Genomic DNA, 25,250 nt, shown 5'->3' with positions numbered 1-25,250 from the left:
TGTTATATAGCTAGGGATGGTACACAAATTATGTCACGCTAAATTTCGACTTTTTGACCCCCCCCCCTTGTCACGTTTTTTGTATGAGTCCTTCGAAAATTTTGTAAGGCTTGTCACGCTTGGCTTGACCCCCCCCCCCCCCCTCTGGAGCGTGATGTAATTTGTGCAGGACCCCCTACGTGCTACGTATAAGAAAGTTTAGGCAAAACAAACCGCGTAAATTGCAGAATTTCACAGTATATTAGGATTCATATTCCGAAATATAATTCTTACAGAATTCAAAGAAAAGCTCTTACATAAATTCAAATGAGATTATTTCAAGATCCTAAGCAGTTTTCTGACAAAACTGTGAGGATTCGTTTATTCTTAGATGGTATTCTCACATGATGCTTCGCAGTGTTTTCAAATGCTCCTAAGCGAGATTCTGATGAATCGTTGTACCTAATTTTACAGGATCTACAGCAAGACTGTTAAACGGAAGATAACTGAATCATGGGAATTCTGAGCAACATTTACAACAGATTGCTTGTGTATTGTAAATCGCACTCGCCTGATAATATTTTGACTCATTTTTCTCATCTCTCTGAAAATTTGGACAAATTTGCCCTGAAGTTTTGAGCTCACAATGTAAGGAAATTACCAAATTACAGAATCTGATTTTCTGATGCTTTAAATGAACAAGGCTACGGTTTCATCATCTTCATAGTTGAAATTAATTACAGTGAAACCTCCTTGATGCGATATCGATTCATGGGACCATATTAAAAAACAAATTTCATGTCATGATGGTCCCCTCAAACAACTTTCCAAAGAAATTCTGTTCCATTACTCGATATCTCCATAACTTGATGGTCCCTTCAAATATCGACTTATGGAGGTTTGACTATAGCTCTATTCTGCTACCAAAACAAATCCTTTGTTGTCATAGAATTCAAAATGTGTTAAATTTTCTGTTTACACCGTTTAGAAATGCGGGACATTTCTATCTTTTGAATGGAATTCGGGACATTTCGCGGACACTTTTCAGCGCAGGACAATTGGTCAAAATGCGGGACTGTCCCGCGAAAAGCGGAAAATCTCGCATAACTTATGATCTCGCCCTAAAAGCCATTGGTAACCATGTGTGTAGCTCGTTGTTTCTGAGCATGTGAATCGATTTTCATGTTATTTAACAACGCTATGGGAAAGAAAGGATCATTATCTACCTGCCTGCGATGTTGGTTTGGATGCTAATTGTTTCTTGTGCTCAGAAACAACAAGCTACACACGTGGCTACCAATGGCTTTTAGGGCGTTATCTCAGAGTATGCGAGAAATCTAGTTACTTCAGGCTAAAATAACGTGATATGAAAATACTGATAGGTCACTCATTTTGCGTATTGCTGTTCTGTCAAACACATAAAACTACTGTGGCGCTATCTATGCATTTTATAGCGGCCGTTTTGGTTATTTTAATGATTCATTATGTTTTGCTGTGAATGAACAATTCTTAATAAATCCGGATCCACCTATTCCTAGTTTGGAATTCGAGTGAGTGGAAGGGCGTCGGTGGGTATTTATTGCCATTAACCCTAAAATAGAATCCTCATATCCATTCAAAGTTCAACCGTTCAACCCTGAGTCACTCAAACCAAACGTACTCCCTCGCGATCTCTTGAGAGAACCGCTCACTCACTCGCATCCCACGGCGATCCACCCAAACCGTTGCTCACGCTCCACGCTTTGGATCAGATCTGCAGGAGTCGAGGCGCGAATTCTCGCGCCGTCAGTTTCGTTTCAATCCGTTTCCCGGACGGACGTGATTTCGCTTTTGCGCACGACAGTTTCACGCGGTTCGCGCCCTCCCAATCAACAAACGGACGGACAAGGAAAACCACTTCATCTCCCAGGTTGCACTTTCCTTGTACGGTCAGTGAGTAAGTTGGGTACATATTCAGATTACTACACATAGGTGGTATCGCATAGGTTGCGTCTTGCGTCGATTGTCAAGAGCTGAGTGTGCGCGAGTGATTGCAGAAACGTCCCATTCGAGTTTAGTGTATGCAAATCAAAGTGCTTCGATCGATTGAATTGGTACGCAGTCGACAAATTGAGATTGAGTGATAGAATCTAGGTGGCAACAGCTGGCAGGTAGGGTCACTTGTTGCTCTGCTAAGCGCCATCGACGTTAACCATAAGGCACTGACACCACTGCACAATGTTTTTTTTTCGTTATTATTTACCAACAAAGTTTATTCATAGAGAAGACTTGATTTGCAAAAGCGACATTACCGGCTTAATGATAAATTCAACTGAAAGTGATACATGTAACAACATTAGTTTTTACCTTCCTAACGGTCATTGGTGAAGGGAGGAATAGTAGTTTACGGAACAAGTTGTAAAATGATGAATTTTACAGCGACGAGTGCTGTAAAAATCGAGTTCTGCAACGAGTTACGTACAAAATTTTTTGCAGTTTCGTAGAAGAGCACTTGAGGGTATCAGAAATTATATCGGAATCTATTCACCATTATTTTACAATTTCTGAAAAATTGTTGTATTATGATCCATTACACAACAATTTTTCAGAAATTGTAAAATAATGGTGAATGCATTCCGATATAACGTCTGATACCCTCAAGTGGCCTTCTACAAAATTGCAAAAACTGTTGTACGTAACTCGTTGTAGAACTCGATTTTTACAGCACTCGTCAAAATTATCCTACTCGGCAAGCCTCGTAGGATAAATTTACGACTCGTGCTGTAAAAATCATCATTCTGCAACTTGTTCCGTAAACTACTATTATACAACCATTATTATTAGAGACGAAGCTGTAATGAAAATATTAATAGATTGTGTCATATAACTTGTAATGTAAAAGAGTGTCTTATAATAACTTTGACTACAGTCAAGTCTCCTATTAGACACTGCCACCCACTTCCCTCCCACGGCGATTTCTCTGCCGTCATCCAATATATTGAAATGAAATTCGGTAGGCAATAATCATAATGTGTCTTCCACAAACAAAAACTCAACTTCAACCTAAAAGAAACGGCTGAGAAATTGCCGTGGGTGGCAACGCCTAATAGGAGACCTGACCTTACAACTTTTTCGATATCAGCAATAATCTCTATCGGTAAAAAAATGTTCTTCTTAACTCATTTTTACATCTAATTAATAACAAAACCCCTTTTTGCAAATCAAGTCACTTCTTTGAACAAACTTTTAACGATAAAATCGACGGCTTAGAAGCTATTCCGTTTCGACTACGAAATCAGCGACAAAAACACTGTGCGCCGGATCGGAACCGAAATCACCGCGCCGTGTCGTTAGGTTGGTTTTTGTTTTAGCGTAGAGTTCACCGCAATTTCGTTTGAGCTTTCCCGCTCTCTATGTGTTGTGCTTTGAGGTGGCTTTACTTTTTTGGACCTGTGATCGCGAGTGGGTTGACTTTCGGCCGTCCATGCGCGCCTTGCGTGGAGTTGGCCGATGACTGGTATCGCGCTGTTTTTGGATGTGAATGGGTTACAACATTACAGTGGTCGAAGGCTTTCCTTAGCAGAGTGGTTAGTGCCGGCGGCTACAAAGCAAAGCCATGCTGAAGGTGTCTGGGTTCGATTCCCGGTCGGTCCAGAATCTTTTCGTTATGGAAATTTCCATGACTTTCCTGGGCATAGAGTATCATCGTATTTATCACATAACATACGAATGCGAAAATGGCAACTTTGACAAAGAAAGCTCTCAGTTAATAGCTGCGGAAGTGCTCTTAAAACACTAAACTGAGAAGCAGGCTCTGTCCCAGTGCAGACGTAACGCCAGGAATAAGAAGAAGATTACAGTGCTTGGTGGAAGCGGAGGGACTGACTGAGGGAGCTGCTGTTCACTGCAAGAAGGTTGAGTCACAAGCTAATCCGAACGTTTCGGTCGACACACCATCCAGATGGCTTTACGGCAGGGTGATCTTGTGCCGGTTCAAGTGCGCGGTGAACTGAAGTGAGTAACAATATAGTGATGTGGTGGCCTATGAGGTCATTCGGTGCAAAGAGTTACGAAATGCCGAAACGTGTGCTGGGGCAGGTTACCTTTAATGGGCCCGGAGTGTATGAGTAGCTCTATATACTGCTACTGCATTAAACAGCGAGAAGTGAAACGAACCGAATCTGGACATAGGTGATTTCGTGATGCGATCAATTCAGGCAAAAAGCTTAGAGTGAATGCGTCTCTTTATTGACTGACTTGAAGCCGCTAATGCACATGAATGTCCAAAACCATCCAATGGATTTATTTTGAAGATTTCCGCATTCGATTGAAGACGTTGTCAAACAGTCATTTCTGCTTAACTTCGCGTACTACTGATTTGTTAATGAGTGCTGCAAATGAGAATCGCGTCATATGCCAGTCTCAATACATTTCCTGCTCGTTTGGTATTCGAGTTTACAGGAATATGGCAGTATACCGCTGCTGTTTAAGTTTTTACATTAACAGCAATGTACGCAGCATTTATTAGTTATCCATATTTTCAAAATATTCAAGAAATAATTGGAATACAGTGCTTCAGGCCTATAGTATTGGACAATATATTTTCAACTTTTCCGATTTTCCATACAAAATAGTCAGACCTTTCCATACGATTTTCCATACAAAATAGTCAGACCTGGCTTCAAATAGCTTAAAAAAAAAGATTATGAAATTAATAAAAAAAAGTCAATGGAAAAATAAATCAAGAATGAAGCTCGTTCTTGCAAAAACCGTATGAAATTCAAATCATATTTGCCATCGTTAAGTCAATTATTAATTTAACAACCAACTAGAGACTTACATTCAAATTGAGACTGTTAAACAGAATCCATAAAGAAATTTTGCGAGGCTACTTTATTTCTGAAAAACATCTCCCGTGAAATTGGTATTGTTTACGCTCTTTTTTAAGTTTTCTAGTCATATCGGCGGAAAAATATACATTTTATTAATCATTATCATTCCAAACATTACATTTATTTCTTCTATCTAAATGTTCTGTGTAACAAAACACCATTATACTTATTTGGTAAAATAAAATTAAGCTTTTAATAATAATTTGTTAATCACATATTACATTTAATTTGTCGTAGCAGTTCAGTTTTTCACAGGTGATATGATTTCACCTACTTATAGAGAAAAAAAAGCTTTCAATTAACTTTATCTCACTTAACCCATATAGAAGGATATATACATTTTACATATTTGTTACATTTAGCTTGAATGCCTATGTGAATCAGAGGGAGGCATATAACTAGAAGGAGGTACATATTCTGTTGGGATTTTCCATTGATGAAGAAACGGGTTGAAAGACTCGCATAACATATGATCTCATCCTAAAAACCATTGGTAACCGAGTGTGTAGCTCGTTGTTTATAAGCACATGACTGGATCAAGATAAAAATTATTACAACTAGGAGATAGAGGAGAATCTCTCCATTGTTCAATAACGTGCAAATTCTTTCGTTTGATTAGTAACAACAAGCTACACACAAGGTTACCAATAGATTTTAGGGCGAAATCACAAATTATGTGAGAAGTTGTCTGCGGTGGCATACGCAAGGGTATGTTCATTTGATTTGAAATAATTCGAACAGTTGTCCGTACGAGTAAAAGGGGAGGAGCTAAAATGACCTACTACAGCTTTTGCATAAGAGTTATCTCTGATATTTCCCTTCAAATTGAAAAGAACGGTAACCCGACGGAAGAAAATTGGTTTGTGAATAGCATGATTATAATTTACCTAATGGGTATGATTATTAGGCAAGCTGAAAAATGATAATTCTGGGAGAGTCTACCTGGAGTATTCCGGTTACGAAAAACGTTGCAGCTCATCTGCCTGGTACGAGCCTCAACGATTCGTTTGCATGAAGGGCAATCCCAAGAGTTAGACTTATGGTTGCTCCAGCAATTTACGAATATAAACTTTTTGGTATCTTCCATCACTGCCATTATACGCATAATTGTCCCATGTTCCAAAATGTGAAACCGAGAAAAATGCGATTGGAGGTTTTAGCACATTTATGCTCAGTGTTGATAAAGATTATGACAAATTTTGAAAATTTCTTCACAGTAATTTGAGGAAATGGGAATTCCTTAGAGTCAAGAGTTGGTTTTAGCAAAACTATTTGAATTTCGTTATGAAATTCAATGTGGGACGGTTATGCCTAGAAATACCGAGATTGGAAGAATTCCTACGCACAAGAGTCCCACTAACTATAGCAGACCTATTTTGGCCAAGCACATTGCTCTTGATGGTAGCTTTGACATGAATTTCAGATTGAAAGTGAAGATGTGTATTGTAAAGCTTATGTTGAGAGTCCATACGAAGGCTCATGTGGCATGTAGCAAAGTGGAGCCATTTATGGATGTGTGAATGAATATGGTTAGAAAGAATGCACAGGCGCTTTAATGCAAAGTTGTGGGAAAAGTCGTAGAAAAAGTGGGATGTAGGAATAGACCGAGAGACAATTTGAAACATTTCGCCAGGATTATGGTTTCAGGAGCAACTGCCTGTTATACTTTTAGCATTTTTTCATTACTATGCATTCTTAACCTAAATGCAAACATCACATATTTGTTCGAAAATATTTGAATTATTAGTGGAAAACGAATAGACATGAGTACATACACCAACTTCTTTTTTCGAATAACACGTTTGTCTAGTGTTTGTTCCGATAGTTTAGCGTATAAACCAGGTTGCTATGACAAGGATCAAATGTGTCACTTTCCTCGTGATTATTCCTAAAATGCTTCCGAAAGCATCACCTTATAATATCTTGAAGTTCACACTCATGTTAACAGTGTTTCAATTTGCCACCTCCGCCAGGACACCTGGAACCTACTATAGATTAATCAGTGCATCTCATGGTTCTGGACATGCTTTTGGAGCATCTGCTTGAAGTATGATGTTCAGTTGGATATGGTTCCAAATAATATACAAAATTGGAAATAAAAATATTTTGGAAAAAATTCGAACGAATCTTAATACGCCCGCCTGCATTCGATTTTCAATTGGTTCTAGCTTCAAAGAAAATCAATAGTGGTTATCGCGCTCAGTGGTATGGGTACCAAAGTGTAGATGTAGTTGCACTCTGTCTCAAAAACACCCAGAATTTGAGAGCAAATTTTTCAAAATGGGTAATATTTACATATGCATTTTAATGAGTCTGCAAAGCGTGTGCAATTTTCTTAGAGGAAAACATAAACAAACTGTGCATGACGAGCGTATGCCAGTGTTCATGAGTTCAAATGTCACTAAGCTCTATAGGTACAACTTTACACCGTACAAGAGTACAAACGATAGAAGATAAGTGATTTGGACATGAACTCGGAAAACGCGGCAAATCTCAGGTATGGCCGGTGTTGTATGGCCAAACTAATTATTGAAAGACAATGAAATTTGCAGGGATTGAATCCAGAAAAAATTGAGACAATCTCTCACGTGTCGCTCTCTGAAACTATCATAATATGCAGCACATTATGAGAGACTTTTTATCGTATACTGCTACAACTTTGATCAGATTGGGAGGATAGCAGTGCATGGTACAACCTCTCAAAACAAGCTCCAAACCTGAAGATACTATTGCTATCGGAAGTTCGTGAATCGTTTATCGTGCACCAACCCCCAAAGGTAAACAAGCGAGAAAAAAAGGAATTTATCATCGCTCTCTCTCATAAGGACTATCGTTCGCTGCTTCTTTTTATCAGACTTGTTACAATTTACGATACATAGTCGACTATGTATCGCATCATGAACCGCAACAGATGGGATGTTTTTCTTCGCTTGCTTTGATCGTGCTTCAAAATCAAATGAGAGCGAATTCTGCAATGCCTGAAAATTTGCTTCCGAATGCTTCCAAGTACATCCAATTTCATCCTTCATTCAAAAAGCTATAGCGTTTGAATTATGCAAATTTTTGCCTATCTCAATCATTTTGTCTATCCCCTGAACAATAATCTTTTAACAGTATGTTAATGCAAAACAAAATTAACGGTGTTCATGAAGGATTAACTCTCTAATACCTACATCTATGAATTTTTTGTTTTTATTTTTAACATCCCTATCATTTTTAATTTTTTCTTGAATCCTCTTTTAGTTACTGATTTTTAGCAATAATAAAAATTCAAGTTTTTACAACACTTTTAAAATTATTAAATTTATACATTTTTCGGATTGTTTTATTTTCCGTTTGATTAAAAACAGGTTTGAAATTATTTTAATACCATCAAGCTCTTCTTCTGTGATAGGTTGATAGTAGAAAAATATAAAAGGTACGATTTTTTATATTACACGTTAAATGAACCCTGAGCCTTTCTACGTTATATAAGAATACAATTTTTCAAAGAATTTACAAAAATACAAAAAAGTTTCAAAGCATAAGCATAAGCATTGATGATCGTACAATTCGTAGTTGCTACTCCGTGATTGACCAGAATAATCGAAGTTGCACAAGGAACCAAGAGATGTAGCTTGGGAGTAGCTTTCCATCTTCAATGTACACTTTCGAGAACTCCAAACATTAAAAAGTCAATAACGGCGCCGGCCACGTCCTTACGGTCATCGCAGAAGGAAAAGAATGTTGGTGTGACCATCCTTTGTTACTAGAGACCGAGATCACCTCTGCATCTCCATGATTGTCACGGAAAGGGATCATAGCTGAATAAACAACGCTGGTAAGTAATGCGATTCATGCAATCTCAGTTCAAAAATCGCCTATTAATACTCAAAAGAGAACGCGAACATAGGTTAGTCTACACTTTTGGCGTCGAACCATTCAAAGGTTAATTTCTAAAATGATTTAAATCAGGTAAAAGGAACAGTAATGGGTTTTCTTAATGTTAATGTTCAAGAGTCTATGTCGACACTTACAGTGACGAATTGCCCATATTTTGTTTAATCAATCCATTTAAGTAACATTCCGTTGTTATGATAAAATTAAGAATAAAAGCATGAAACAAGCTCACCAAAGTGATCATTCATCCTTTATTGAGCAGCTGTAAGCTATTTAATCGGCATACTCATTTCAAAAAAGCAAAATATCACTCCGGCGACGCACAGTGGCGGGCCTTCATACAAAGGTCGGACAAAACCTCAAATACGTCCAATATTGCTTGATAATGGTAATCTATTAACTATATTGGATGCCTGATATTACACCGTTGAAAATAATTGTCAAATTGAGACTTCGATTTTCTTGTGAAATTTGTCCACATTATTTGTTTTATCCAGTCGAATAAAAAGGCTATTATTACAAATAAAAATGGGTTGTAATGCAGAAATTTGTTCATAAACCTGAACAGGAGATACATATTTAAGTTCTTTTTCGTAAATTCAGTAAAGATTTAAACGGGTTAAGGCATATTATACTGATTTGAATGATGAAATAGATAAATTATAATGAAAAATGAAAATGGAATTTTCACCTCTAGGGGCGAAGAGGGGCAAGAAAAACTGCATATCAGAAAGTGTGGATAATTTGCTGCTTCATAGTGAGTGACTCATTTTACCGAAACACTTCACATAAAACGGACGAAGCTTTAGAATTTTATCAAAATTTTGGAGAAAGATTGCGATGATTTTTTTTTGCACTTGAAAAAAATTACGGATTGCGGTGAAATTTCACCGTAATCTCAACAGCTGAAGATTCGGTGAAAAATCACTGAACATTCTGTAAAATCTTTGAACGAAATCATAGAGAAAAAATAAGAAAATGGCTCAGACCGGAGATCGAACTCCCGACCTACCGATCAGGAAGTAGGCTTGCTACCACTAATTCAGCTTGCACTGCTTGTTAGTTGTGTGCACAAACTGAAACAAAAGGAAGCTCATGCCTGCCAGAGCGACTGTCACACGATTACACAGAAGTTCGGTGAAAATAATGCTGTTACCGAACTGTTCGTTAGTATTTCACAGGGTTACAGTAAAGTTGTTTGTTTCACGGATTTTTTCCGGTAAAATAATAGATTTCACGGATTTTTCCGGTAAAATAGTTGATTTCACGGATTTTGTCGGTAAAATAGTAGCTTTCACAGGAAAATCTGTATTTTTGTTGTTTACAGTTCAATTTCGGTGATTTATTTCACAGGATACTGCGATTTATTTTAAGTGTGTACGCTTTCAAATAAAGCCTATTGAGCTTGAATCGGTTTTGATTGCGTTGAGATACAGCTGTTTGAAGTTTGATAGGTAAACCATAGTTGATGAATTTTAAGCAGTCCAATATTGCTGACTTTCCCGCACTTATGATGCTGCCTGTTGTGGTCAACAACAAGCCACCGGGGTGCATCATTCCGCACCACACCGGTGGACAAACATGCCTCATGTTGAGGCCACAAACACTACACAAACTCACCACTAAACCAGCATCACTGTCACTTACCTGTTCGTCATGTTACCTACATACTCATCATCATACCTGAAACACACAAAACATTAGATAAATATATACTTAATAGGCAAAGTAAAACTACTTACCATTCGATCGTTCTAGACCGAGATAGGCCTTTTCATGTGACAGGTCCGTCTATGCATTTGTTTACATCGGTGGAGGACCGGTGCTAACACGGGCCTGTCATTTTCATAGAAGAACTGTCAAAGTGCTTCTCGATCAGCTGATTTGAGACGTCATGTGAATAGGCCTATACAATGTTATTGTTTACCTTTTACATTGTATGACATTCATTCTTGACAGTTCCAGAAGATTCTGCAGTATACTTATTGTATAACAGTTAGGCTACAATACATTCTTGTATACAACAATAGGCGACTAGAATGTTCCATGCAACAAAATAGGGAAGAGTGGAATATAAATAGGAGGCCAAAATCTGTTACATATCAGTCTGAAATAAACCGTGAATTCGAACGTATCTCTCTTCGTGTAATTATTCCCTACCAAATCGTATCCGCGGGAACACTGCTAAAAATCGAAAACAAAACAGATCATTCTCAAATTTTGAGAGACCATCAGTGAATGATATAGAAGTCTATAAAAAATATTAACAAGCGTTTTTGAAAACATGAATTTTTGAGGTTTTGTCCGGCCATGCGCCACTGTGCGACGCGAAAACCTGAACTCGATTACACTCAGAACGCATGCAAACTGAAACGAAAAAAACAATTTTCTAGAAAAAATGTAGCGAAGCCAAAACTCAAGCCCTCAGGAGCAGTGTTGACCAGACTCATTTCCCCGAAATTCGAACTGTGAAGCCATGAACTGTTATAACTGTGCGTTGTATTCCTGAGATGGAGGGGGAGGTGGTTGGGCTTGAGTGTTGCACATAAGGCTATCGCACCCTTCTCTTTCCAGCAACATGATCAAATGGGATTTTTTAATTTGTTTGTTGTTTTCATACGGAAACGGTTTCCGTATGAAAACAATTCATATGCGTGCGTGAGCAGGAAAGAGAAGGGTGATTAAACGTCAGATTGCCTTATGGGATCCGACAGTTTCGATCTCTGTGGGCCGCAATTCAAGTTTCGGTGAAATGATTCGCACTCACTCACTCACTCATTTCATTTCACCGAAACTTGAATTGTGGCTCTCTGGGATCAAAATTGATCGATTTTGTGTGCAGTACTCAAGCTTAACCATCTGCTTTTCTATCTTAGGAGGATAGAGCATGGTTGTAGTAGTTCGTGGCTTCGAAAATGTTATTTTCGGGGAAATGAGTCTGAACAACACTGCTCAGGAGCACGAAACTAGAGAACCAGACAGCGGTTCAAGCTGAAAACTTGATCCATTAGCCACCACCAGTAAGTGATCAATCGATCGAGCCTTCAGCCCGATCCGCTGTCCGGCTTTCCAGACCCGTGCTCCCGAAAATTTGAAACCTGGCTTCAGTGCATCTCCACCTTCTGCTAGGGCTTTAACGAAGCACTGCCCAACAGAACACGTGCAGAATAAACCAACTTTATTTCCGCTATAGACACTATTTTCCAAAAAAAAATGCACCAGACGAGTCTAATAATTAGCGGAGACGATAAAAACGTGACAGATGAATTTTCAACACATCCTTTCGCGCGCGCTGCCTACTGCGATCTCCCAAAAATACAAAAATAGTTACAAAAGTCATATTTTTTTTCTTATATGCGTGTTATGAGTCAAAACAAAAACATAAAATCATTTCGATTTCCGATCTACGAAAAAATACACCATATTCCAAATTGTACCCCGTCTAAAGGCGGGGATGGGTATTAGAGAATTAAGGACATATCCCCATGAGTACCAAAATGGCCTCTAATATGGCACCTTACTTCCCCCTTCGCTTTCCGCTCCCTCCTCCCACACTTCTCACAGTGTTTTGGAGAGCGATCACAAAAAATGATTATTTGAAGTTACTAACCTTATTGTAGAACGGTGATTTCTTAACTGAAAGCGTTCCATAATATGTTTTTCACAAATCACCAGTTTTTGAATGCAAATACGTAGTTATTGCTGTGATTTGTGTTGTAAAATACCACGCACTTCCGAATCACTTCTTCTTCACGCACCGAGATATTGTTTGCTGGCTTTTCGGTGCCCGTTCTAAAACTCACTTTTAATCGTATTTCTACTCACCGTAGCAATTCAAAAATCTAATGCGATACTTGAAATACTATGATTATTCACCCACGATGCTCCTGGGAGCAATAAATCACTTATATTAGTCAATTTGTGCTCGAAAACAGCACCAGAACGAGAATTCACTGAGCCAACATTGTTTATGATTCGGATGCGCCGCTCTCACTGATTGGAAGTGATGTCAGTTTTTATGTTTGCAATTAGAATGGTTTGGATATTCATACACTTGCTACAACCAAGTACCTATTTTACAATTTCATAATACTCAAAAGGTGTACAATGTCACAAGTGTTGCAAAACATTTTTGTGCGTGAGAAAAACAATGTACGACGCAATTTAACAGCAAAAATGAATATAAGATATTATACAGTACAATTGACTGTAGAATTCAAATGCATACTGATGACAACTTTCTCCGTCCGTGAGAAGCGAGAGAAGAGAGGAGAAAACTGCCAAAAATAGTAAACAACACACGCATGGTGTGAAAAATGCTTATAATTTTGGTCAAAAAACATGTTTTCACTACCAAATGAAATAAATTGTGATTTTGAGTTTTTATGAAGTTGTTGATGAATTCATATCGACAATAATACCTTTGTATGAAACGTGTGCAATTAACACTACCTACATAATTTTGTTGGTGGAGGTATACATGAAAAATGATGATTTATTTTTGGCCGACGCACATAACATTGTGCTCCGCCTTGTTGGGTGGCTGGAGGGTGCTTTAGCGGGTGGCTCGAGTGGGTGGCAACATTATGTTTACGTGCTCAATGAACCTTCACCTTAATCCTAGCTTTCGCTAACGGGTGCAACGAAAAATCTAAGGCACTTGTCCAAACAAGGATCGAAAAGGGATCAATAAGTAGTAGCTAAAAAAGTTTTGAAATCTGGCACTAAGAAATACTGTTTTTTTGCTTTGGGTAGTTTTAAAAACTTCCGAGAGCTGTGCACCCACAGCACGGGAGTACGATACACACTGAGCAAATTATCAATATTCCTTTGAAATTCCCTATGTTGTTACCCCATAAATTTGGCCTAGGTGAAAACTAACGGTATGATCTAGAAATGGTTCAAATTGGATAATCTAAAGCTATTCGTGGATATAGGTAGGTCGTATGGGATTTTAATTTCTAAGACATGTTCCAGAAAGACAAATTACAAAGTAAGTAACTTTTGAAATTTCAGTTGCACTCTTACTCCAGCGGCCGCTACGAGAATATGATCTCCAATAAAACCACAACTTAACGGTTCAAGAAGCACAGCACATAAAAAGCTAAACGAAACGGTCGCTCTCTGAACCATGTTTCTAATATACTGTTGAGCTTACATTGCATTGTGACCACCTTGAAAGTGCCCTAAGCCACAGCTGTTGGATACGGTTCAGTCATTTTTTCTGTCCAATTGAAAATCGTGACATGACTCCGGCTGTGCCGCTTTTGACCGAAGTGAAGTGAAATACGACATTCACTAGCTGATTAACTGCAAAACTCGGTCCACTTCCGCAATCGCTTTCGCAAACGAATCGATCTTGGCCTTTGTGCCCCGAAGCCAGTATAATAGGTCTGCCGTCAGAATCAAAAACTTAAATTTTCGAGAAAACCGAATGTAGGTTGACGGTTTGGCATTCGTGCTCCACTTTGGCACGATCGAAGACGTGGTCGTCGTCCTCGCCACACGATCAATAGCTTTACAGTGGTTCAGATTTGAAAAGTCATGGCGAAATTTCGAGTTATTAATTATTACCGAAAGTATCTCAGAAAAAAATTTCAAGATTAGTAATTTGGATATTCTTATGAGAAATTCTTGAAACAATCAATAATAATTCAAGTAGCAACTATTCTAAGAGCTCTTCTTTGGAGTTCAATCAACTGTAAGAATAATGTTACAAATACAAATAAATCTAGTTTGAAGTATTCGATTTACGAATCTTAATGAGCTTGGCCGTAGTTACTACTCTTGTATTGCCCATACTCGCATAACAGTCCCATATTCTATGGGATTTCCTATATAAATGGGACTGTTATGCAAGTATGGGCAGTATATCGCCAGATCAGCTGCACTTACACAAGGAACCAACCAGATAAATGTTTGGGACTAACAAACACCCTCAGTGTATAAATGCTGGTCTTCTTTTTTTTGGGAACGTGGCGCCTGTCACGATGATATACCGCTGCATTTACGTCAGTTCATGCGGGAAGGTTTTGGGGGTAAGGCACGAATCAAAACAAAACACTACTTGCGTCGGTACAAAAACGTTGTAAGTAATTTAATAAAACAATGTATCATTTTGTCATACAAATGTGCGAAATAATAGAAACTCCCTAATTTTTGAACGCGAGCTTTTTTGAACCTCTGTGCGCTTACACCCACAAACTAGACGATCGAAACGGTCAAGTCTTTTAAAGCGGAGATGACTCACGATCGGTCTCCCATATCCTGTCGCCGCAAACCTGGGACCAATCCGGACAGACCCAAACCAATGCAATTTAACGGCAATTAAAGGCAGCAGCGGTGTTTCTTTTGAATGGCGTCATCTCGATCCGATCCAGGGCAGGTAGGCTCCGGATGCAGAGGTAATCTCGTTCCCAACCACATCGTCAGGTCCAGATCTGTGGGCTAGCGTATCTTCTGCCGGTTTCTTCTCGATTCATTGACCATTTGGAAGATTTAATTTATTCCTACGTGTTTTGCGCAGTTGTATTCTTCTTGGCATTCCAGCCGTGTGTTTCGGTATGTTAACGATGGCCAACAGCAAACAGCACTCAAGTGAAGGCGGCAGATTGGACGTGATGCCATGCGGTACCGTTAACTCCCAGGTGGAAGTTAGTATTTAATGTGTTGATCAAACTAGTTTGAAATAGTTGTGTTCTCAAATCTACTAAACTAAATTACTGAAGCTGAAAAACTTGTATGTAATGATAAATAAAATTTCGGAAGCTTCAAGCAGACGATAACTAGAAAGCAAAATAGAAGCTGAAGGATTCAAATTAAAATTTAAAGAAGAATTATTCGAAACGAAGAAAGCAAATCAAATCAATGAGAAATAGGCAAACAGCCGTTTATCATAACTTGAGTGATGTAGGAGGTATAATTGATTATATCATGAGCGAATGAAATGATAAGAAAACAACAAAACATTGCGGTTCATCATCAACAGCTTCCTATTGCGGTAAATTTGGATTTACTTGATCGATTACGGTTCAATCATCAATAGCTTTTTTAATGCATGCACATATGACGTACATCAATTACCGACCGGATTGGAGAGGAACACGCTTCTCATCGGTGATGTGTCAAATTTCACGCTTGTTGTTTTGTTTGTTTCACCTTTTCAGCTTTCAGTGATTTCAACCGGGTTTCGTCTGAACGAAACAAATGGCGTAACTTTGAACGATGCATATGGGAAACTTAAGATTTTTTATTTGCACTCCAAGTTTGACTAACCCACTAACAGAAATAATTAAGTCCCTCGAAAGCTAAGAGCCAGAAAGGCAGAAACAGAGTGGAAGTACCACCCAGTCACAGTCACGGTAGATTAATGAGGAAAGAAAAACTTTCACATTTATTGTCGATGCGTCGATACTGCTAGCACGTTTTACTTGTCGCGCAAAGTATCAGAGCAGATACGTGTCATAATAAATGGTTTCATTGACTGCACATCAGGGAGAGTAGGTCTTAGCCTTGCACAATGGCGGAAAGCTGTACAAAATATTAGAAACAGATTTCAAAATTTCATTTTCATAAGAAAAATGGATCATTAAACTAACCAAAACGGCCGCTATGGAAAGCAAAGATAGCGCCACCGTAGCCTTGTGCGTTTGACAGAACAGCAAAGCTGTCATAATGTTAAATCCCATATACAGTGGCGCCTTTGTTTTGATGCGGTGAGCACTGACAAAAACTACATTCAATGATCCATTGTTCCCAACAAATGTCCGGTGGAAAACATCTACCAGTACCGTACGCCTAACCCGGTAAACCCTCAATTCCAAAATTATTGGGTTTATTCAATATAGGTAAATATGATCACTGCTGTTCTGTTCTATATTTCCAAACGAATACGAATATCGGCATTGAATTTTGTTGGTGTAATTGAGTACCAAATTTTTCAATGTTGTATAAGAAACATGCTGTTCACACCGTTAATACAAAATATTTTGTTCAGTTCGAGTCAAATGTCTCACGGATATCTATGCTTGCTCATGATAGGTCTGACCTGAGATCTTCCGAGGTAATTCTCATGAGACTCATTTTAGTCGTCCAGTCGATCAAATGATCGAAGATCTTTGATCAAAGATAAACAACTATTTTCACTCCATTTTACACTTGTATTCTAAGAGCTCCGGTGCTTTAAACCCGTAATTAAAAATAATTCAATTTTCTCTCACTCATCTTCCCATGATCCAGAGACCTACAGAGATCGTCAATATTTACACGGTAGTGTCGGAACGAAAGCGCTCACAGCAGTCAGTTCAATATCATGGGAAGATCATAAAAGGGAGATGTCTGGAGCGGCGTCAAAAGATCCAAAACTGTCTGGGAGAAAATTGGCACACTGACTACCGTCGAGCACAACCCTGGAGGAGGCACTTTGATGACCGGTTTTGATACAAGACCCCGTCCTTCTTTGGAAACTTGGCAAAGCTTGAAGAAGAAACAACGAACAAGGAAGGCGAGCGATATGATAAGCAAGCATAATTTGATGATCACAGTTTGCCTTGGTTTTTGGGGCCGGAATTGCACTGCCTGAGCGTGCCAATTCCAAGATCATCAAGTAGGCGCCCCTTTTCTCGCACTTGCACGAAGGTTTGAAATTTGCAAATCATCTAGCTCGCTGGTAACTCGACTTTGCTAGGATACAATATCTTTTAGAGGAAAATAATCATAATCGTTTTTCAAAACCAGTTTTTTCGCTAAAAATCGAAGCAATGTTCATGAAAATCTATCATTGCATTGAACTTATCATATGTAATTCAATGATAGATTTTCATGAGCATCTGTTTAAATTTGAACGAAAAAAATGGATTTTAGTTTTCGATGATTGCTAATGATTAAATGATGGATTCTTGAGCCTTAAAAGTAATCAAAATTGAGGGTCATGATGTTCAGCAAAATTGTTCTGTAGTTTAAGGGCTAACATGCGGTGGTCATTGTAATTCGGAATTCTGCACCAGCCGGCGCTGGTAGATATTGAAATTGACTACTTAGAGAGATGGCTTCTTCGGCAAGGTTGTTCAGTAGTCCAAATGACTATCATTAATTGAACCATGAAATTGGAGATTTTGCCACCAGATGGCGCTAGTGAGCATAAAACTTTTGTTTTGCGGATATCTCAGGATCCAGACCACTTAAAAAGATGGCGTCTACGACAAAATTGTTCAGTAGTTCAATGACTATCATTGTTTGAGCCATGAAATTCTGAAATTTATGCCACTAAGTGGTGTAGTGAGCACGAAAATTTTGTTTTGCGAATATTTAGGATCCTAACCACTTTTGTTTTCCTTCTTCGGCAAAGTTGTTTAGTAGCTCAAGCGCCATCATTAAAAATGCTTCTTCTTCTTCTTCTTTCTGGCGTTACGTCCCAATTGGGACAAAGCCTGCTTCTCAGCTTAGTGTCCTTATGAGCACTTCCACAGTTATTAACTGAGAGCTTACTATGCCAATGACCATTTTTGCATGTGTATATCGTGTGGCAGGTACGAAGATACTCTATGACCTGGGAAGTCGAGAAAATTTCCAACCCGAAAAGACCCTCGACCGGTGGGATTCGAACCCACGACCCTCAGCTTGGTCTTGCTGAATAGCTGCGCGTTTACCGTTACGGCTATCTGGGCCCCATTAGCATTAAAAATGCTATGTGATTTAAAAAAAATTGTTTTCCGTTTATCTCAGGGTCTAAACCACTTAAAGTATGGCGTCTTCTACAAAATCAATAGCTTGGTGGAAAAAATCTCGGATCCTTCTGCTAGATTTATGATAGCCATTGAGCTACTGAACAACTTCGCCGGACACACTATCTCTTCAAGTGGCCAGGATCCTAAGATTACCGCAAATAATAGTTTCATGCTCACTGGCACCACCTGGTGGCAAAATTTAGAATTTCATGGCTCAAACAATGATAGCCCTTGAGCTACTGAACAAGTTTGCCGAAGAATCCATCTTTCTAAGTGGTCAGGATTCAGAGATACCCGCAAAACAAATATTCCATGCACACTAGTACTGCCTGGTGGCGGAATTTCACGTGAGCAGTGTTGCCAGCTATGACAAGATTTTGAACTCTTCACAAAAAACTAGACTATAGTTGAAGATTATTCCTATGTTGCTAAGCATTATATTTATCTATTCTGCTCAAGTTTTATGGTATTGATATTTTCTCAATTCTTCTTAAACAGTGTTGCCAGTCACATGAACATTTCTCGCACAATTTGTGATCTCACCCTCAAATCCATTGGTAACCTAGTGTGTAGCTCTTTGTTACCAAGCGAACAAATGAATTTCCACGTTATTCAACAATGCTTCAATGAAGAGAAGATCCTCCTCGATCTGCCAGAGGTGATAGATTGCATCGTGGTCAGAGAAAGAATGAGCTACGCACTCGGTTACCAATAGCTTTCGGGGCGAGATCACAAGTTATGCGAGATTTGTGCTTAGGACGACTGTATGGCATGCAAAACATTCTTAAACTTTGGGGAACATTCGGTATCGTTATCATTAAAATTTATTGATGTCTGCATATAGCACCCCCATATAATTTGCTCTTTTGATAACAATCGAATAGTGTTGCCAACTATTATCATAATATGAAAACTTGAATGACCATTTTGTAAAGTTCTCAATCCATGCTTCAACTTTGCCGAATATTTTGGATCAGTATTTCTACATCTAGAAGTTGCATTTTTCAAAAACATTATTATAATCCTGATTTTTTCTACGACCGGTTATACATAACCTATGACCGTTTTCTCTTACTTAGAAGAACATTTTCAATCAAATTAATTGTTACGCAGCTTTTACCCAATGTCACCTCTATCGATTATCAGACGGGGTTGGTGGCCTAATGGCTTCCGCTTCTGCTTCATAAGCCGAAGGACATGGATTCAATCCTAGGCCCGCCCCTTTACTCGTGCTTTGTCGTTGTATCTTTCACTTACTTCTATATTTCACTCTTAATCTATCACACTTACGCTATTCGTTCATAACAATAGTTAGAACCAGAGGCAAGAAACCGCTTTAATATTTCTATGATTTTAGCACGCTTTCCCTTACCAAATATCTCTGCTTTACGAAACGTTTTTAAACAACTGATCGCTTATTTTATGAATGAAATTTTAACAGCAGGCGGTGTCGTAACGTGTGCAAGCAACAGCATCAGTGTTGTCGTTCCATAAAATCTGTCCATAAAAGCATAACTGTCGCATATTGATTTTCAAACCAATACCTTTCTTCATCGCAACATTCATGGTTTGATATGCACTACAGTAGGCATATGAAAATTTATACACTTTGTTTGAAAATGTTGTGGAAAAATATGAAGTTGGTGCAGCCCCATATTGAAAAAAGGCATAACAGTCTCTATATCAACTTTGAACCCCAATAGCCACTGCAAAACTGGAATTATGTTCAACTTTATATTTTTTACTGATCAATATTAGCAAATTGAGTATTCTGTGGGGTAGAGCTAAATGAATAATGTATTCAAAAATCTACTAGAAAATTATAAACAGTTGTATAAAAATGAAAACTTCAAACTTTGAGCGCTGTTACCTCAATGCCTACTAATTCCATATGGGACAGTTATGCTTTTATGGGCAGATATGGACTATAGAAGAATCGCAATGGCCAGGCCTAGTGATCCTTTATAAGAGAGATTCGCGGAAGCTGACATTTCTGTCAAAGTGTGAACCAATCGAGCAGCGAGAGCTGTAAAAGCGTGAGCCAAACAAACATGCGTTATGTTTGTTTTGAACTTGTCTTGAGGAGTAATGTAATCCGATTGAAATTATTTTGGTGAAAGTTGTTTTGCATAGAGCAAAATATATGAAATATTTACCTATTTGAATTTTTGTAAATGCGTAGTTTTCTTATGAGCACTTCCACAGTTATTAACTGAGAGCTTTCTTTGCCAAAGTTGCCATTTTCGCATTCGTATCTCGTGTGGCAGGTACGATGATACTCTATGCCCAGGGAAGTCAAGGAAATTTCCATTACGAAAAGATCCTGGACCGACCGGGATTCGAACCCAGACACCTTCAGCATGGCTTTGCTTTGTAGCCGCGAACTCTAACCTTTCGGCTTAGAAAGGATTTTTTCTGTTGTTTTTTTAATTTGGAAATGTAGCTCAAAGATCTATAACGAAACAAAATACACTTTTTAGCAATGAGGAAGTCATGTCCGTGTTGCAATATTATTCTCGACGCCGAGCAAATTCAGCACTGCTGGTCTGTTGCCAAACTATTCCATTTTACTTCCGCTTATCTCTCATATAATTTTTTATAATATAAAACTGTAAAATAAAAAATTTAAAAAGGAATCTTTTGAGCTAATCATGCACTTCAAAACTTATCATTCGAGGAAAGAATTCAATGTTTTCTTTCAACCAAACGGATCTCCGATTAAGGCTGCAATCGGCTCATTAACACATTTGCAAACCGGTTTCTTTAAAGCGCCGTCGTTTGACATCAATGTGAACTGCCTTGGTGATCGATCCATTTGATGCAAGATATTCTATTCCAGTCAAGTTGAAAATGCCAAGAGTTGTATCGACCATGGTGGAGATTGACTCCACTCGTTAAGCTAAGATTCACTTAGCTTTCCGGAGTAGTTCCATGTAATCTGCAGCCTATCTGCTAGGGCGGTTCAAATTATTAAAAAGTTTGAAAATTGGATCTCCCATACTTTCTTAAAAGCTTTATGATGACAATAGAATTATGTTATATTCTCAATCAAGATCCAATAACGATGTAAATATGTATGGACATTACTCTGGAGAAATTTGTAGAAATGCTTTACAATACCCTCTTTACATGTAAGTACAACTCATCATCTCTAACTCTAAACTTGTTTTTCAAAACATATAGAAGGAAGTTAACGAAGACAGTAAAAGAAAGAATGTTATCCATCTTTCTTTTTTACTATTTCTTTGTTTTTTATTGGAGTATAGTTCAATAAACTTCTACGAACATCTCAAGCAAAATATGTACCAAATGAATTTATTTATTCAGCAAATTTTGTCATAAAATTCAAACTAATAATGTTTTGTGATGAATTTTGTAAATTATAGTTATTTGAACCACCCTATCCCTACACACGAAAGCTTTGTGGGAAATTCGCAAGGTAGCTTCTTGCAAATTTATCAAGTCGCTCTCAGTGAAGATCTCCGCCACGCGATATGCATCACTGTTAAGGAAACCAGTGCACTGCTCTTCGGGGGTCCACTGGACTCGAACTTGAACGAGAACATCAAAGCAAAATGCAGCTCCGAGCTGCGATGGGCTTGAGAAGATCGAGTTTCTGAACTAGAGCGCGCTGCTACAGATAAATGACCGTGACAATGTGGCCGGGTCGACGGTTAGTCTATGGATTAAATTTGAAATGCATCTTCAAAAAAAATGTCTTCCTCATTCTCACGGTTGTTCAATTTGGTTGAAGTGTAATGTCAATGTTTTGAATATCCTGAATGATTGTTGACTTTTATCAGTTTTGAATTTTTTTCTTTTTTTCTGCTACAAAGTTACAATTATAGAGGCATTCCTTAGTCTAGTGGTTAGAGTCCGCAGCTGCAAAGCAAAGCCATACTGCAGGTGTCTGGGTTCGATTCCCGGTCTGTCCAGGATCTTTTCGTAATGGAAATTTCCTTGGCTTCCCTGGGCACAGAGTATCATCGCACCTTATTATTTTATTTATTTAGTTGGTATTACATCAATTAATTTGATAAAACCTCTTTAACGATGTTACGCCAATTTACTCGGTCCATGGCTGTGTCTCTCCAACTTCGATTTTGGCCCACGTTCTCCAGATCTTGTTGCACCTGATCAAGCCACCTCGCTCGCTGTGCTCCTCGCCTTCTTATGCCAACCGGATTCGACGCGAACACCATCTTTGCAGGATTGTTGTCCGGTAGTCTTGCAACATGCCCTGCCCAGCGCACCCTTCCGGCTTTCGCAACCTTCTGGATACTGGGTTCGCCGAAGAGCCTAGCGAGCTCGTGGTTCATTCTCCGCCGCCACACACCGTTTTCCTGTACTCCGGACTGTATTGCCTTTAATTTTAGAAGTGTGTTAAGGACTGTTCATTTTATAAAGTGGACACTTTGGACATGCAATATCTTTTTAATTTATCAATGAAATCGAAATCGGTTTTCTGTACATCGTTCGACTAATATTGTACAATGCTGTGGTAATAAAAAAGTTACCAAAATAATATGATTTCACACTAATAAGGCACAACGTTTAGAACGGTCGATTTTTGGAGGTTATCAAAATCAAGGATTATTAAAAATCGGCAGGAAAATTCGACAATTTAAATTTTTTATTTTCAAAAAATGGTTGTACTTAGAAAGCATCATCAATTAGAAGCTTGCTAAAAAATATCAAGTTATTTTTGGAGAAGAAATTTTGCAGATATCATAAAATCATTTTTTATCAATTTTTTTTAAAGAAAAATATCTTAAATTTAAATGGAACTGATATGAGTAGAATTTTAAGGTTTAAAGTACGTCCAGACGGAAGTAATAATATAGTATTTATAATAAAAATAACTTACGCCTTCATAGAGTTGCTGATTTAGTCCCCACGTCATATTTTAAGCACAATAGAAAAACAAATAATTTATTTTCAGAAGACCACTCAAAGCACAATGACAATCATCAAGACTGGGAACACTGCTTGAATTAAATCAAATTTATTTTGCATGTATTATTTTCAGAATGTGTTATTCTGAGACTACCTATCAAAATATTTTGAGAAAAACGCTTACAGTTTGCTCTAGATCGATAAGCATGCGTATATAATTTTAAAAGTATGGGATTTTTCAATAAAACGACCATAAAGAGTAAATTTGGTACCCAAGAATGTGGTTAAAACTCAAGATTTTGCTTTTTTTTATACATATATAGTTTCTTTAGTAATCTAAACCAGTTTTGAACACGCTTATTACTTTACTTTTTTGCTGGGAGTAAAAAGATGGTGTATCAGCAAATTTGACCATAAGGAATAGATCACTAAAGTGACTCAGCGTCAGGAACTGATGGAATATTATTGATGTTTTTAAAAGCTCTACCCTAAGTTGAATAGTAAAGGATACCAACATACAATTTGTTCATTAAATTTAGGATTTTTTTCATGCGAAAAATAATGCTTAAACTTGACGAACAGTTTTTCTTAGGAGTTTTTGCAAAAACTATTTAGTTCTTCAACCGAAAGCATTTTGTAAGTTTCTGTATTTTTATAACATTGTAGAATAATAGTTGAACAATACACAGAAAACCGTTTACGATTTCATCAATAAAAAAAAAAGATATAGCATAAACAAGGTATCCACTTTATAAAATGAACAGTCCTTAATTTTTATACGAATATTGCGATGAAAAAAGGTGTTGCTTCAAAAATCCAAAAGCTTCTATAGACAGTATGCACTATGGCTATTTTTTCTGACTTCGATTGTCAAACCATGAAGATAGCTCCACTATCAATCCTAAAAGTCGTCTAATGGGTAGACGTTAAGCTGAAAAGAAAAAGGAAGGAAGCTATATTTAAAAACTTTGTCTTTAGAACAAGCTTTTGATCTTCAAACAAATTTTAAGGCCAGCTATGTTGTATGCTGTACCAATATGGACTAGCTGTTGTAATACCAGTAAAAAAGCTCTGCAGAGGATCCAAAATAGACTTTTGAGAATGATTCCGAAGCTTCCTCCCTGCTATAGTAGTAATGAGTTATATAGAACATCCAATATTGAAGCATTGGAACAAATGTCAAAGAAAATAATTTATTATATTAGACAAGAAATCGTTACAATCTTCTATTTCCACGATTACTGCTTTATATATTTAGGTTAAGTTAGGTTAAGTAAATTGAAAACTTTTGTTTTTCTCTCTTATAAGCAGGTAAAATCAACTCATCTGTAAAAATTCTGAACTGCTGTTGTTAACCAAATAATACTTCTTCTTGGCATTATGTCCTCACTGGGACAGAGCCTGCTTCTCAGCTTAGTGTTCTTATGAGCACTTCCACAGTTATTAACTGAGAGCTTCCATTGCCAAAGTTGCTATTTTTGCATTCGTATCTCGTGTGGCAGGTCTAATATACTCTATGCCCAGGGAAGTAAAGGAAATTTCCATTACGAAAAGATCTTAGACCGACCGGGAATCGAACCCAAACCCCTTCAGCATGGCTTTGCTTCGTAACCGCGGGCTCTAACCACACGGCTAAGGAAGGCCCCCTCTAAGCCATCTTACCACGCTAAGTGAGTTCACTTTGCTAGAAATTTGTTGACGATTGCTTTTCTTGCCATTTATGTCGATTGTATTCCATCACGTTTTGAGTCCGAATTCATTTACGTCTGATTCTTGATACAAATCCAAAAAGTTCGTCGGCCGACATTAATTTATTTTCAACTGTGTGGGAAGCCCTTCAGTGATTGCCCAATGTGTTCCTAAAAAATCAGGAATCTCTCCGGAGTGTCTATCAGTGATT

General features: G+C 38.0%; 1 protein-coding gene across 5 annotated transcripts in view; it reads left to right on the top strand.

The window, feature by feature from the left end:
* The first annotated feature begins 1,759 nt into the window (after positions 1-1,759).
* LOC5564674 overlaps positions 1,760-25,250 on the top strand; it is a 43,477-nt gene continuing 19,986 nt past the window's right edge. For 2 of the 5 annotated variants that reach the window (XM_021845866.1, XM_021845870.1), the window contains exon 1: positions 1,760-1,915. The gene's annotated coding sequence lies outside the window, so the exon portion shown is untranslated. Of the gene's footprint in view, positions 1,925-3,954; positions 3,973-25,250 lie in introns of those variants that run through there. The other 3 variants (XM_021845868.1, XM_021845867.1, XM_021845869.1) reach the window with 3 other exon arrangements.

The sequence above is a fragment of the Aedes aegypti genome, chromosome 2 (assembly GCF_002204515.2).
Source record: "Aedes aegypti strain LVP_AGWG chromosome 2, AaegL5.0 Primary Assembly, whole genome shotgun sequence".
In the NCBI taxonomy this organism is placed as follows: domain Eukaryota; kingdom Metazoa; phylum Arthropoda; class Insecta; order Diptera; family Culicidae; genus Aedes; species Aedes aegypti.
This window is presented reverse-complemented; position numbering and strand designations above follow the sequence as displayed.